Source organism: Dendrobates tinctorius, unplaced genomic scaffold (assembly GCF_039654945.1).
Source record: "Dendrobates tinctorius isolate UK_male_01 unplaced genomic scaffold, ASM3965494v1 ptg000404l, whole genome shotgun sequence".
Classification (NCBI taxonomy): Eukaryota; Metazoa; Chordata; class Amphibia; order Anura; family Dendrobatidae; genus Dendrobates; species Dendrobates tinctorius.
This window is the reverse complement of record NW_027362069.1, coordinates 715,497-729,902: the sequence shown is the minus strand read 5'-3', so window position 1 is coordinate 729,902 and position 14,406 is coordinate 715,497.

The following is a 14,406-nucleotide window of genomic DNA, read 5'->3' as shown; positions in this document are numbered from 1 at the left end:
TAACTTCAGAGTTTTGTCACATCACCATCCCAATAAATACAGATACAGGAGGCTTTAAAGCCAGTTGGTTTCAAAACCAAACTATAGCAAGGAGTGACATATGGTGGTTATGTGGAGATATGAAATTAAGGCCTAGGTTGCCACCAAGTTGGGTTGGCAGCTGTGCTCTAGTTCAAGTGCTCATGCCATTTAAAATAATTTCATCAGAAGAGATTAAAGGAGGTGGAATGAATGTTGAAACCCTGCACAGAAATAGAAGATCAGTACCTGCTGGGTCCTTTGATCCTAGAGTTTATATAGACAATATAGGGGTACCCAGAGGGGTACCGGATGAGTACAAGGCCAGGAACCAGATAGCAGCATGTTTTGAATCAATTTTCTTTTGGTGGGTGACAATTAATAAAAATGTGGATTGGATAAATTATATTTATTATAATCAGCAAAGGTTTATAAATTACACAAGGGATGCAGTAAAAGGGATAGCTGAACAATTAGGCCCAACTTCGGATGGGAGTATCACCAAGGCGTTGGAGGGTCTTACATCCCTGTCCGAAGAATTGGCAGAAAATTCGGGTATCAACAATCCCTTCATGGACTGGTTGGAATCCTGGTTCGGTAGATGGAGTCATCTTGTGTCCAGCCTCCTCATCTCTCTGGCAGTAGTAGCAGCAGTACTTGTGACCTGTGGATGCTGCTGCATACCATGTATCAGAGGACTACTTCAAAGATTGATTGATGCGTCTATTACTAAAACTATGTACATTACATTGAAACCTTATAATGATGATTATGAGCAAATGGTTTGAGGTTGAGAATTAGATATGATCTCCCTTTCCCTATGGGGAATTCGGCAGAAGAAGGGATAGGAAGTCCGACACTGGCATTAGGCCTTTGAATGTACCTATATGTGAATGGTAGAGTCATATCTGTTCTCAAAAGGGGGGACTGACAGGGAATTCTATATGTCCTTTTAGTATCAATGTATTTCTGGGGTCTTACATGCATACTCTGTATATGAAAATGCTGTCTCACAATGATGATTACCTATAACCTTATTCTTCATAAGAAATTGTACATGATGGATAAACTGCTTACTGCACCCAGTTGGACATTGAAACTACACGTCCACATGTTAGGTAGATACTGGGGCCATGAATACTTAGTAAGGCAGGTTAATGAGGCTAATGGAGCTATAACTGTCATGAGGATAGATTAATGAGAATGATATTGGGGTCTTGTGTAATTTACACAAGACCTATTAAAGCTTTCAGCACGTCTGCACAAATACTAATAATTAACAGCCGAGTACAATCTGATTGGTTAACGAATATGAATATGATTGGTTGAAACCATTTATGCTTACTGTTGAATGATCAATTGTCCAATGAAATGTGATGATGTAATGTTACCGCCTACTCGAATGAGCATATAAGCTACCTAATTAAATCAGGAAATGGGGAACATCCTGCAGATACATACCCTGTCTCTGTGTGTGTTTGTTCTCCGCTACTCGAGTAGGCCTCAGACCAAAATCTGGCAACCTTCCAGCATATCGATCTCCCATTGAGAGATAAACATCAAATCATAAACCCATCAGAAACCACAAAGGTTCTTTCATTACAAGAGAAAATGGAATTAGACTTACCGGTAATTCGGTTTCTAGAAACCTTCCACGACAGCATAGGAGGATGTCTCCACGCCCTAATGGGGGACAGGAAGCGCGAGAGGTTAAAAGGTCCCACCCACCTCCCTCTCAACAGTGACTTATAACTGATTACCATAGCACCGGTTGCCTTAAGATTCTCAGAATTTGTCCAAGAATGCAGGGAGGGAAATAGTGGTGTCGTGGAAGGTTTCTAGAAACCAAAATTACCGGTAAGTCTAATTCCATTTTCACTAGCAACCTTCCACGACAGCATAGGAGGCATAACAACCTATACTGCACTAGGGGGGGGGGGGGACAACGGCCTGAAGAACTTTTCGGCCAAAGACTAGATCCCTGTTGGACACAAGGTCCAACCTGTAGTGTTTAGTGAAAGTATGTAAGGAGGACCAGGTTGCTGCCTTACAAATCTGCTCTGAAGATGCACCTGCCCTCTCAGCCCATGAAGTAGAGGTAGATCGTATTGAATGCGCTTTGATCCCTGCAGAGGGAGTGATGTTTTGCGCCAGGTATGCTTCAGAGATAGCCTTTTTAATCCAATTGGCAATGGTGTTCTTTGCCACCTTCTTTCCTCTGTTTGGACCAGAGGTATGGATAAATAGGTTGTGGTCGATTCTATATGGTTTGGTGTACTCCAAGTAGTGGAGAATTATACGTCTTACATCCAGTGTGTGAAACATCTCCTCTTTGGGGTTTGCTGGGTTTTGGCAGAATGAAGGTAGAATTATATTCTGAGACATATGAAAGTCAGACACAACCTTTGGTAGAAAAGATGGATCAAGAGAGAGAACTATGGAATCGTCTCTAACTGTTAGGTAGGGTTCCTTGACAGAGAGCTTGAAGCTCTCCTACTCGCCTTGCTGAGGTTATTGCTATAAGGAAGGCTACTTTATAGGTGAGGAGCTGAGAAGTACAGGATGACAGAGGCTCAAAGGGTGATTGAGTGAGTCCCATAAGCACCACATTCAAGTCCCATGGCAGAACAGAAACTAGTTATTTTGGATGTAGCCTAGCGGCAGATGTCATGAATCTTCTTATCCACCTGTGGTTAGCCAAGTCACAGTCAAACATAGAGCTTAATGCTGATACCTATACTTTCAGTGTGCTAGGTTTTAGACCTAGTTCCAGCCCCCTCTGTAAGAAATCCAGGATACGGGAAATGTTAGGGTTCTCTGGGTCGGGAAGGTCTGGCAGACACCATGAGGAGAATATTTTCCATATTTTATTATATATGGCAATGGTGACCGGCTTCCGAGATTTCTGGAGGGTTTTAATTACCGCCTCTGATAGCCCCTTGGCCCTCAAGATCTGGGCCTCAGAAACCAGGCCGCTAACCTCATTCCCCGGAGGTTTGGGTGATATAGAGGACCCTGCAAGAGAAGGTCTTCTTCTATGGGTAGGATAAATGGCCCGTCTACCTGTAGTTCTGTGATTAGCCAATACCAGCTCTTTGGCCATAGCGGAGTTACTAGAATGGTTGGGGTCTGATCCTCCCTGATTTTCCTCAGGGTTGCAGCAAGGATCGGAACTGGCAGGAAGGCATATGCCAGATGGAACCTCCACCTGTGGGCGAAGGCGTCCACTCCCGGGGATCTGTCCCTGGGGTTCAGGGAGAAGTAGTCCCTCACTTGAGCATTCTCTCCTGAGGCTAGTAGGTCCACCTCCAGGAGGCCCCACCTGCTGACTAGTGTTTGAAAGATTCTTCCATTCAGGGTCCACTTGCCGGGCTGGATGCGTTTTCTGCTCAGGAACTCTACCTGAAGATTGGCCGTACCCTTCAGGTGGACCGCTGTCAGTGAATGGAGGTGTCTTTCGGCCCAGCAAAATATTCGGCCTGAGAGGCCCTCCAGGTCGCTGGATCTTGTGCCGCCCTGGTGCTTGAGATGTGCCACTGTTGTTATGTTGTCCGAGTAGACTCTGATATGTTGGTCTTGGACCAGGTGTCTTGCTGCCAGGAGAGCTTCCTCCACTGCCTTCAGCTCCCTGAAGTTTGAGGATCTTGCACTCATTTTCTGCCTCCATAACCCTTAGAATGGCTGTCGAGACACTACGGCTCCCCAGACTTATTTTCTGGTGTCTGTCGTTAATGTAACCAAGGGGATCTGGGACCAGTTAATTCCCCTGCACAGGTTTTTGCGGTCCATCCACCATGCTAGCGAAGCCCTCACTATTCCTGGGGTCTGGACTCTTTTGTTCAGGCAGGTATGATCCCTGTTCCAGTTTCTTAAGATATGGGACTGGAGTGTTCTGGAGTGGGCCTGCGCCCAGGGCACCTACTGGATGCAGGAGGTCATTAACTCTAGTATGGACATGGCTGACCTGAGGGTCGGGGACCTCTGACCCCTGAAATCTGAGACTCTTGACATTACTGATCTCTGATGTTCCTCCGGTAGGAAGGACATTTGATTCTTTGAATCTAGTAGGATTCCCAAGAATTGTACCTCCTGAGAGGGTTGAATTTGTGATTTCTTTATATTTGGGATCCACCCCAATGATTGGAGAATGTCCAGAGTCTGGGCTACCTGGTCTTCCAGGGTCTGGTAGGAGAACCCTATTATCAGTAGGTCATCCAGGTAAGGTACAATAGATATACCCCGGCTTCTGATGTAGGACACAGCTTCTGTCATAATTTTGGAAAACACTCGAGGGGCAGAGGATATTCCGAAGGGAAGCATATTGTATTGAAAGTGCTTGACTTCCGGACCCTGACGAATCGCAAACCTCAGATACTTCCTGTGGGAAGGATGTATGGGGATGTGGAAATAAGCATCCTTCAGATCTATGGTTGCCATGAAGTACGACGGCCCTATCAGTGGAATGGCGGTCTTTACTGACTCCATCTTGAATTTGAGGTATGCAATGTGTCGGTTGAGGCCTTTCAGATTTACTATTCTTGCCTCCCCTGTGGGCTTTTTTACTAGGAACAATCTGGAATAATGCCCCCTTCCTTGTTCCTCCACAGGGACCCGAGAGATGGCATTTGAGTGTAGAAGCCGAATGTCGGATTTTAGTGCTGGGGTCTCCCGAGGTGGTAGGGAGGTAACTCTTATACCCCGCGGGGGGGGGGATTCGAGCTCTAGCAGTAGACCCTCTCTGATCACACTGAGGACCCAGGGGCTGTTGGAAATCAACTGCCAAGCAGGAAAAAACCTTGAAAGCCTTCCCCGACCGGGGTCGAGTCATTGTTTTTCTTGTGATTGCTGCTGCTGCTGGGGGACCAGGATGTTCCTGCCTCTCCCTTTAGCGTAGCTCCATCTTCCAGTCTTTCCCTTTCCTCGCGGTTGGGATGACTGACTCTGGGGGGCTCGAAAAAGACGCTTTCTTGTGGTCCTCTGCTCTGGAAGCACCTTCTTTTTATCTGTGGCCTTTTCTAGAATTTCATCTAAGGCCGGGCCGAAGACATGTTCACCTTTGAAGGGTAAAGAGCAGAGTTTAACCTTGGATGTAACGTCCCCGCTCCATGTTTTAAGCCAGAGGGCCTGCCTGGCGGAATTTGACTGGACCATAGCCCTGGCAGAGGCACGGATCATCTCCATTGATGCATCTGCCAGGAAACCCGTAGCTCTCTGCAAGATAGGGAGGGAGTTAAGGAGGTCACTCCTTGAGGTACCACGAGAAATATGGCTCTCTAGCTCCTCAATCCATTGGAAGGGGGACCTAGAGACACAAGTGGATACGATTCCTGATTTTAAAGTAAAGGCAGAGGTTTCCCAGGCTTTTCTTAGGAGGCTTTCTGCTTTACGGTCCATCGGGTCTCTAAGCTGGGATACATCATCAAACGGCAGAACCGTCTTTTTTACCACCCTTGCCACCTGGACATCAACTTTCGGGATGTCCCATTTAAATTCCTTTCCCTCCAGGGGAAATCTATGTCGGACTTCTGAAGGGGCCGAGTAGCGTTTTTCTGGATACTCCCATTCCTGGGAAATCATATTTGCTACGCTCCTGTGAACTGGAAAACATGTTCGTTTAGGCCCCTCATATCCGCCGAACATGCGATCCTGTGCTGTCTGCGTGACGGGTTCGTCCTCTAGGCCCATAGTTGCACGTACTGCACTGACCAGCTCTTCCACATATTCCGTGAAAAGGAGGCACTTCCTAGTGTCGGCTGACCTAGAGGTTACCGGTTGTTCCCAATTCTCGGATCCCGAATTGTATGATCTTTCTGATTCGGACCCGAATCGTCTATTTGAATTTTAGGTTTTTTTTGGGGGTGGTGAGCCCACAATCGGAGGGAGTGGAGGTGGTGGAGGGGGGGGGCAGGGCAGCTAAAGAGGTTTGAACCTGATGGGTAACCAAGCTGCGGATTTCGTCGATCAAAGACGGGTGCTCAGCCCTAACCACCTTATCCTTTGTCGATCAATGACAGATGCTCAGCCCTAACCACCTTATCCGTGCAAGCTTGACATAGCTTCTCCCAATTTGAGGGAAGTTTTGTGCTGCATATTGCACATTTGGCCGACTTACTGGATGTATTGGTGCTCTTATGGGCAGACTTTTTTCCCTATGGAACAAGGGGGAGAAGTATTTTGAGGACCTAAACCCTGGACTGCACCACTAGGAACCACACCAGGACACTTACTGTGGCAGCGCTGGGCTCTGCAGACGCAGGGCAGGAAGACCCGTCCATGCTAACAGGGGATTCTGCATCTTACCTGTCGGCGTCTTCCGGTGGGTTAATAACAGATTAACCCCGCCCTCAGCGCAGTCATTTGTTTCCCCCTCCTCCTCGACGGGTCCCGAAGCAGGCCCAGCAAGCGCTGGCGAGCTCCACGCGCCGGCAACAGGATAGGGGCCACCATGACAGCGCATCCTCCATATAACCCGGAAGTGACCCTGCACTGCACGCAGGGGGAGGAGGAGAGACCGGAGAGCTACAGGAGGCCTCTGGTCAGGGATCACTGGCCCGCTTTACTCCCCATAGGGGAGCGCGGGAGGGTCAGGAACGGTCCCCAGTTCAGGAGAAGACGGGAGCAGATCGGAGGAGGGAAGGCAGCGCCACCGACCACCACTGCCCGGCTTTTGGATCTTTCAGGTACGCTGCAGCAGCCGGCCACACAGCATACCGACCGCTCCATGCCCCATGGGGGACAGGAAAGTCACTGGTGAGAGGGAGGTGGGAGGGACCTTTTAACCTCTCGTGCTTCCTGTCTCCCATTAGGACGTGGAGAAATCCTCCTATGCTGTTGTGGAAGGTTGCTAGAGAAATAATAGGAAACATGGTGGCAAGAAATATAGGAATGAATATCTGACAAGAGTCTGACTCAAGTGCACAAGAAGAATCCCTCACTTCACCAGGCTATTCAGAAAGGACTTATGCTAATGCAGCAGATTCCGCTCCGGCGCCCCCTTTAGGCGGAGAACGCGCAGAGGGGAGAAGCGAGAGAAGGCGCAGGACGCCAGTGGAAAAGGAAACGTGTGTCATGGAGGCAGAAGCAGCAATAGACTCTTGTGATAACATGGTGAATTTAACTGATCATGCTCTGAATAGCTCACACGTGTCTGTTCTTTCAAAGGGATTGGGTTTTTGTGTTTCAGAAGCGTTTAACTTTGTGGACTTTAAAATAGATCTTTTCAGGGCTATGCGAAAAATTAATTTACACAAATCATTTGCTTCAGGTGTTTCAGAGGAAACAGTATTAGAAGGAGAGAGTCCGTGTCAGGTGGGCCCCATGGGGTTTCTTGCTGGCACCAATTCACTGGCCGATGTCAGGACGGATGCCCAGGTTTGGTGCGATCTGACTGCTCCAGAATTGGCTCATTCTGTAGTTTCAGACTCCTAAGAACTCTTTACAGGCGGTGTACCGTCCACTTTCATGCCCCAGGTGGCCCCTGGGAATGTTATCGATTTAGTTGAAACGCAGGTGTTGAAGAATGTTGAGTCCATTGTATATCTGACCGCCCCGCCCAATCTGTCGGCCTCTGAAAGACGTGCCCTCTTTGAGATTAGAGAGTGGTTGGATGTGGTCGTGAGGAACGCTGATAAGGGTGGCAATGTAGTCCTATTAAAAAACGAGCAGTACATGATGGAGGCTATGAGACAGTTATCTGACACATCTACTTATTTAAAATTGGCAAAAGATCCGACGATCAAGTATAAAAATGAATTGCCGAGCTTTTTATGGAAAAACGTGGAATTAGGTGTGTTATCTAAGAGAAAGGCTGAAAGGTTATTACCGGAGTTACCACGCCGCCCCCATTGGTATTATATTCCAAAGGTGCATAAATCCCTTATTGCTCCACCAGGACGCCACATTGTGTCAAGGATCGGATCCCTCACAGAACCATTGTCACAATACATGGATTGGCTGTTGCGCCCCGTATTGCATGATATCCCTTCCTACATCAAAGACACTGATGAATTTTTGGGGGCGCTTAGAGGCATTACATGGCAAACAGGCTTCTCTTTGGTGTCGATTGATGTAGAAAGCCTATACACGAGGATCCAGGTATTGTGGTTTTGAGGAGGATTTTGGGGTCTTTGAAGAGAAGTGACAGTTTTGTCAACATTGTATGCGAAGGGGTTGACTTTGTTTTAAAACATAATGCATTCAAGTTTGAAGACGCATGGTTTTTCCAATGCACTGGGACCGCGATGGGAAATCCGGTCGCTTGCACTTTCGTGAACCTTTTTCTAGCTGTGTTGGAGGAGGACTAGGTGTATAAAGTGGGGAATAATTTTCTGAGACATATCAGACTTTTTGTGAGCTATGTGGACGATATATTCATGATATGGGACGGACCCCGTGAATCATTTGATGAATTTGTCTAGTACCTCAGTAAGTCCAATGGCATGAATATGTCATTTACGTCGAGATATGGAGGTCTTAACCTCGATTTTTGGGATGTACAGATTAGTGTTGTAGATGGTGAGTTGCAGACCAAGGTATTTCATAAACCCTCCGCCACAAATACCGTTCTGCGGTTTGATAGCTTCCATCCAAATCATGTAAAACGGTCTCTCCCTTATAGCCAATTATTAGGATTGAAGAGGATTAATAATACCCAGGAAGGTTACAACCAGCAAGCAGAGGAATTATGTGATAGGTTCCCTTGTAGGGGCTATCCTAATGGTCTTCTCAATGAAGCTAAGGCTAGGGCTGATCAGGCAGGAGGTCGCAATCGTAGTCCTGCCTGTGGATCTGAAAAGAGATTTGTTTTTTGTTTCAAATTTGGCCCTATGGATGGGGTTATACGATCTGCCATTCGCAGGAATTGGCATATTTTGGAGCGTGATAAGGATATCAAGGATATCGTAGAGGTGGCAGCAAGGGGTCCCATTATTTCTAATAGACGGGGTACTACCTTGGGTGACATAGTAGTAAAAAAACGGATGGTGAAGCCACGAAATAATTGGTTAAGCAAGGGTGTTCCACATGGTAATTATAAGTGTGGCCATTGTCCTTTCTGTAATTACCATATTGTAGATAGAACACTGTGCATCGGGGGAGTGTCTCACGTTGTCAAGGATTTTATCACCTGCTCATGTGGTTTATGTTGTTTTATGTTGCCGTAAAGCTTTTTACATCGGTAAGACCATTCGCCCCCTATATGTGAGATTCAGGGAGCACTATAACTCGGTTGGAGCAGGTAAAGGTGTCCCACGCCTAATGAAGCATGTCAGGGAATCTCCTGGAGGAAATCCAGAGGTACTCTCTTTTGCTGGCCTGGAAAGGGTGTCTCTTCCAGTACAAGGGGGAGATTTACATGAACTTCTATTGAAAAGAGAGGCCATATGGATCATGTGCACTCGGGCACAAGAATCTGCTGGTCTAAATGAGAGATTGGATAGGTCTGTTTTCCTATAATAAGCTTTCATGATTGTATATGGGTTTTTTTATTTTTTTCTAAAATCTTTTAATTGTCATTGATAATTGCTGCATATGTGTTGAAGCAGTGGGGGTGAGGTTTGATTAAGAGGTGAGACTGGGCTCACTCCCCTCTGAGACCAGTAGAAGCGCCACTGCAGCACGAAACAGCTGTCGCCATCTCCACTCCCGCTCCCATCCTCCCTATGCCCATGTTTTAAAGAAACAGAATAAAGAAGATTTTGACCGGTGAGTGCCACCTGTATTTCTCTTTTCTTTTTTGGTGAAGTTGCTGTACTTACTACTTTGGAGTGGCACCCCGGTCCATGGAGAACTTCTTATACTGCACGCTTTTCTAGGCGGCAGTTCACACAGGCATGTGCACAATGAATGCAATTTCTTGCAGTGCGGATTGATTTCATGTTGGAGATATTATTTCAGGTGGTATGGATTTATCCATTTTTACAGTACATGATGTCACCTCCACTCAAACACTGGAGAAGGGGTCTGGGGTTCTTGGGAATAATACAGTGTTAGAATTTATAACCAATCCCTCAAAAAGCTCAATTACAACGGAAGGGACCCCATTCTCAGGGGATTTGATAGGCGAGAACAGTGGGGATCCAACAGGTGCATTGGAAGAACCCCATGGTCCTTCAAGGGATGGGGGTTCTAATAATCAGGTTGATCTATCTAATTTGACTATAAATAGCTCTTTATCGATTATGCCACTGGTAAGAGAGACCGCAAGGGTGAGCTCTTATGGGGTACATAATGTGGTGGATACCCTGATAGCATTAGAAGAGATTCTAAAGGATTCCAAAATCACCCAGCTTTTTTGGGTGGCTCCAGGCCGTCACCCCAAGAGAAAAAGGGGAGAAGAGGGTGTAGGAGGAGTGGATGTTCCAGAAAAGGGGGACACTCAAAATCAGGAGACCACACTGAAGCGATCAAAAGCAGCCAGCCCCACAAGGGATTAGATGTAGTAAAAGAGGGTTGTACTGAAAAGGAATTGGGGATTTATAATCTTTCCAAATACACTCTCCCACAGGAGGAGAAATCCCTATTGGGAAAGGGACTCTCTTTTTGCCCCACTGCGAATTTAGTTACTTTTTCATTATATTTGGATCTCAATGAATTTTTCCAGAAACTCACCATACAAAGGCATTTTATATTAGAAGAGAAAAACTAAAGTAGAACCAATATTCAGAAATTTCCCAGTGTCCAAGAAGAGTCAGAGTCCACTAAGAACATGCTACATGTTGATGTTAGGAATTCCAATGATAAATTCTATCCTCTTCGTCATAAGGGTCCCCATATTGAGACATTCCAGCAACTGGTTGTGAAAGAAGTTAGGGCAATTTCACAACCAAAAAGGAGGTGCAATCTAAGTAGGGCTGAGAGAGAAGCCATTACCTCCATTAGGGATAATGAATATATCGTCATACGCAGTGCGACAAGGGGGGGTAGTTATAATGGACAGGGCATGGTATATAGAGGAAGGGAGAAGGATTTTAGAAGAGGGTTTTTTATGAGAAATTAGATGATCCAAATATCAAAATGTTTTTGAATTATAATTCTTTGATTAAGGGAGCCTAGGAGAGGGAAATCATTAACAGAAAAGAACGCAAATTTCTTGATATTGCCCAATATAAAAGTACCATTTCTATATTTTCTACCCAAATTGCACAAGGACCCGAGTAACCCCCCAGGTAGGCCCATCATATGGGGCATCGGGTCCATAACATGTAAGTTATCTCACTACATATATTTATTCTTACAGAAATATGTAAAACAGTTAAAATCCTTCGTGTGGGACTCATCGCAACTTATCAGTGAGCTGAGGAATTTACCCCCAATGACGGGATGCATCCTGATAACACTGGATGTCACAGCCCTTTATAACAATATATCGCATGAACTGGGCCTTAAAGTGGTAATGAATGATACTACCATGCCAGCTGAACAAAGGGAACTCATACTGAAAGCCATCTTGTTCATCCTGAGTAACAATGTGTCCTCTTTTGAGGGGGAACTCTACCGCCAGGTGAAGGGCTGCGCAATGGGGACGAGATTCGCACCAAGCTATGCTAATTTATTCATGGGTGCGGTGGAGTCCGTCCTCATTGCGCAGCCCAGTCTTGAAAAAGAAGGGGTGGCCTTTTACCGAAGGTTCATTGATGATTTGTTTATCCTGTGGAGGGGGTCGGTTGAAGAGGCAGAAACATTTGCTAACAATCTCAATATGAATGATCGGGGACTAACCTTTACGGCTACCATTTCCACCGATTCCATCCAGTATTTGGACTTATGGGTGCGGCTTGACGACCTGGGGATGGTGTCCACTGCAACACACTTCAAACCGGTTGATGTCAACAGCTACCTTGGGTTTGACAGTGGGCACCTCCCCGGGTGGGTGAAGAATGTACCCTGTGGCCAATACTGGAGAATTAGGAAGAATTGCTCTTCTGACCAAGACATCCAAACTGAATCTAGAATACTCAGGATGAGGTTTGTGGAGAAAGGATACCCGAAAAATCTTTTAAAAGATGCTTATAAGAGGACATGCAATTTCACACAAGATTTGTCCATAAAAAAATGGAAGATAAAAATAGGACACCTGGGGTGAATTTGGAGAGGAATAAATGGAGTTTGATAACTCCCTTCTGTCATTCGAGATCAATTGTGCGTAAATTGCTGGAGAAACATTGCTTCATCCTACAAGGAGATCCTCTTTTGGCCCCAATGATTCCCAATAAACCAAATATTATTTATAGAAAAAATAGAAGTTTAAAGAACTTGGTAGCACCAAGCAACATAACGCGGAAATATAAAACGCCATATGGAAATGATAATAGCAGCTGGGGCTGTTTTGCATGTAAAGTACCCAAATGCTTGTGTTGTGGAGTGATTCAGGATAATGCGAGGGATTTTCATTCTAATACTACCAATGAGACATTCCAGATCAAGCACAAGGTTACTTGTCAGTCCACCAATATCATCTATCTATTGGAATGCCCTTGTGGGCTTCAATATGTGGGAAGGACCATCCAAACAGCACATGCAAGATGGAATAAGCACAGACAGAACATCCGCTCGGGTTACCAATTACACAGTGTATCCCGACACTTTGCAGGGAGTCACAATAAGGATCCAGGAAAGATAAGATTGACCATCACTGACCATATCAAGGAGCTTGGTGAAGAGAGGCTGAGTAACCTTATTAGAAGAGAAAGCTACTGGATGTTCAAGTTGGGTGCGTTATATCCGGAGGGACTGAATCTCACTATAGAGAAAGCTTCCAGGTAGGGTTAATAGATCAGTGAATATGATTGATTTCCTTTTTTATATGTGCAATTTGTATTTTTTTTTTTTTTTTTCATTTTCCTTTTTTTCTTTGGGGGGGGTTTATTACTTGGATAGGGTTTATCATCAGTTTTTTATGGAATATTGATGAGGTTGAATGTCATAACCTGCAAAATGTATAATGATTGTTTAACAAATGTTTTTTTTTAACAATGTTTTTATTGGGGATGTAAGGGTTAACGTGCAGCACCAGGGGGAGGTCGCATAGGATTCTGAGTTGTTCCAACTAGGGCTACCTACAAAGGCTGCAATAATTGATGCTTCCTTCATTCCACCTGAGGAAGACGGCTGTGACCGTAGAAACGCGTTGTGGGTATTGGAGGAAGGATAAAAGCTGAGATTTTATGCCCTTTTTGCTGGTTTCTGCCTCTCCTTTAGCGCTCCTATAGACCGCTTTTTTTGTTGCTTCACATTGAATTTTCCTCTCTGAGGATCAGCGGCAGGAGCAGCTTGGAGGACAGCTGTTTGTGGGAGAACCTGCGATTGCTGGGCGGTGCTGGGAAGCTCTGGGACCCTTGGTGTTCACTTACGGCTGGGATTGGTCTCAACATCACGTCCGGAAGCCTGTGAGAGATGGACTAACCAGGAGAGCGGAGATTGCTGACACCCACGTGCAGTGCCCTTCTGGGCTGCGAGGACACGCGCCCCAACTACCATTCACGTTCACACCGTGGTTGTGCAAGGGTGGCACCCTGCTGATTCAGTTAGGGAATTTTATTCTAACACAGGTACACTCATTGCGCCTCTCTTTGCATTTTATTTTTCTTGTAGGGACCATGAGACATTCAGCAGCACAGAAGGGAGAGAAGATTCATCCGATAAGATCTCAGGGATCTAGGAAGCCAACAGCATCATTACCCTCCGCTTTCTCTTACAGGCCCAGCATAAGATTTTTCTTCAAGGGATTTTCTATCTTGTCAGCACATTCTACGTACGCTGTCATTTGGCTTTATAGTTACAGATCTGGGCAGGTAACGGTCAGCGTCTTCTAATACCAGGGGGTAGGTGGAGTTTTGTGTGGAGGAGAATGTTGTGGTCTAGAGGCAAAATGGTGATCATGGTAATACGGCCGGACTACACCACCGATAAAGCAGCCACAGCCGGTGACTGAGAGGAATCTGTGACTTCTCTGCATTCAGTGGTTACTACTCACCTGGGTAGTCATATGTGGGAATCTCCTCTTTACACCACTCTTCACCCCTCACATATGTCTCTGTAGTATTAATATGGGTCAGATCTTCACCCTGAAACAAATATTGTAAAAGTCACCGACAGATGGAGAAGTCCCATCTATGATCAGCTCTAATCCTGCCATCTGCACCGTTCTCATTACACAAGTATAAAACATATAATACTGGTGGATAAAACAAGACTGAGCACAAGACCTTCACAGCCGTCTACACATCATAGGGGAGATCTCCTGACACCTTCTCTCCATCTACCTGATGATCCTGAGGAGCACTGGGATCTTCTTGGTTACAGTCCTGTGGAAGAAGAGGACGGGGACATCTCTCTGGTGTTGTCGTCTTACTGGATAGATCTGGAGGAAACACATACAGGGACTGAATT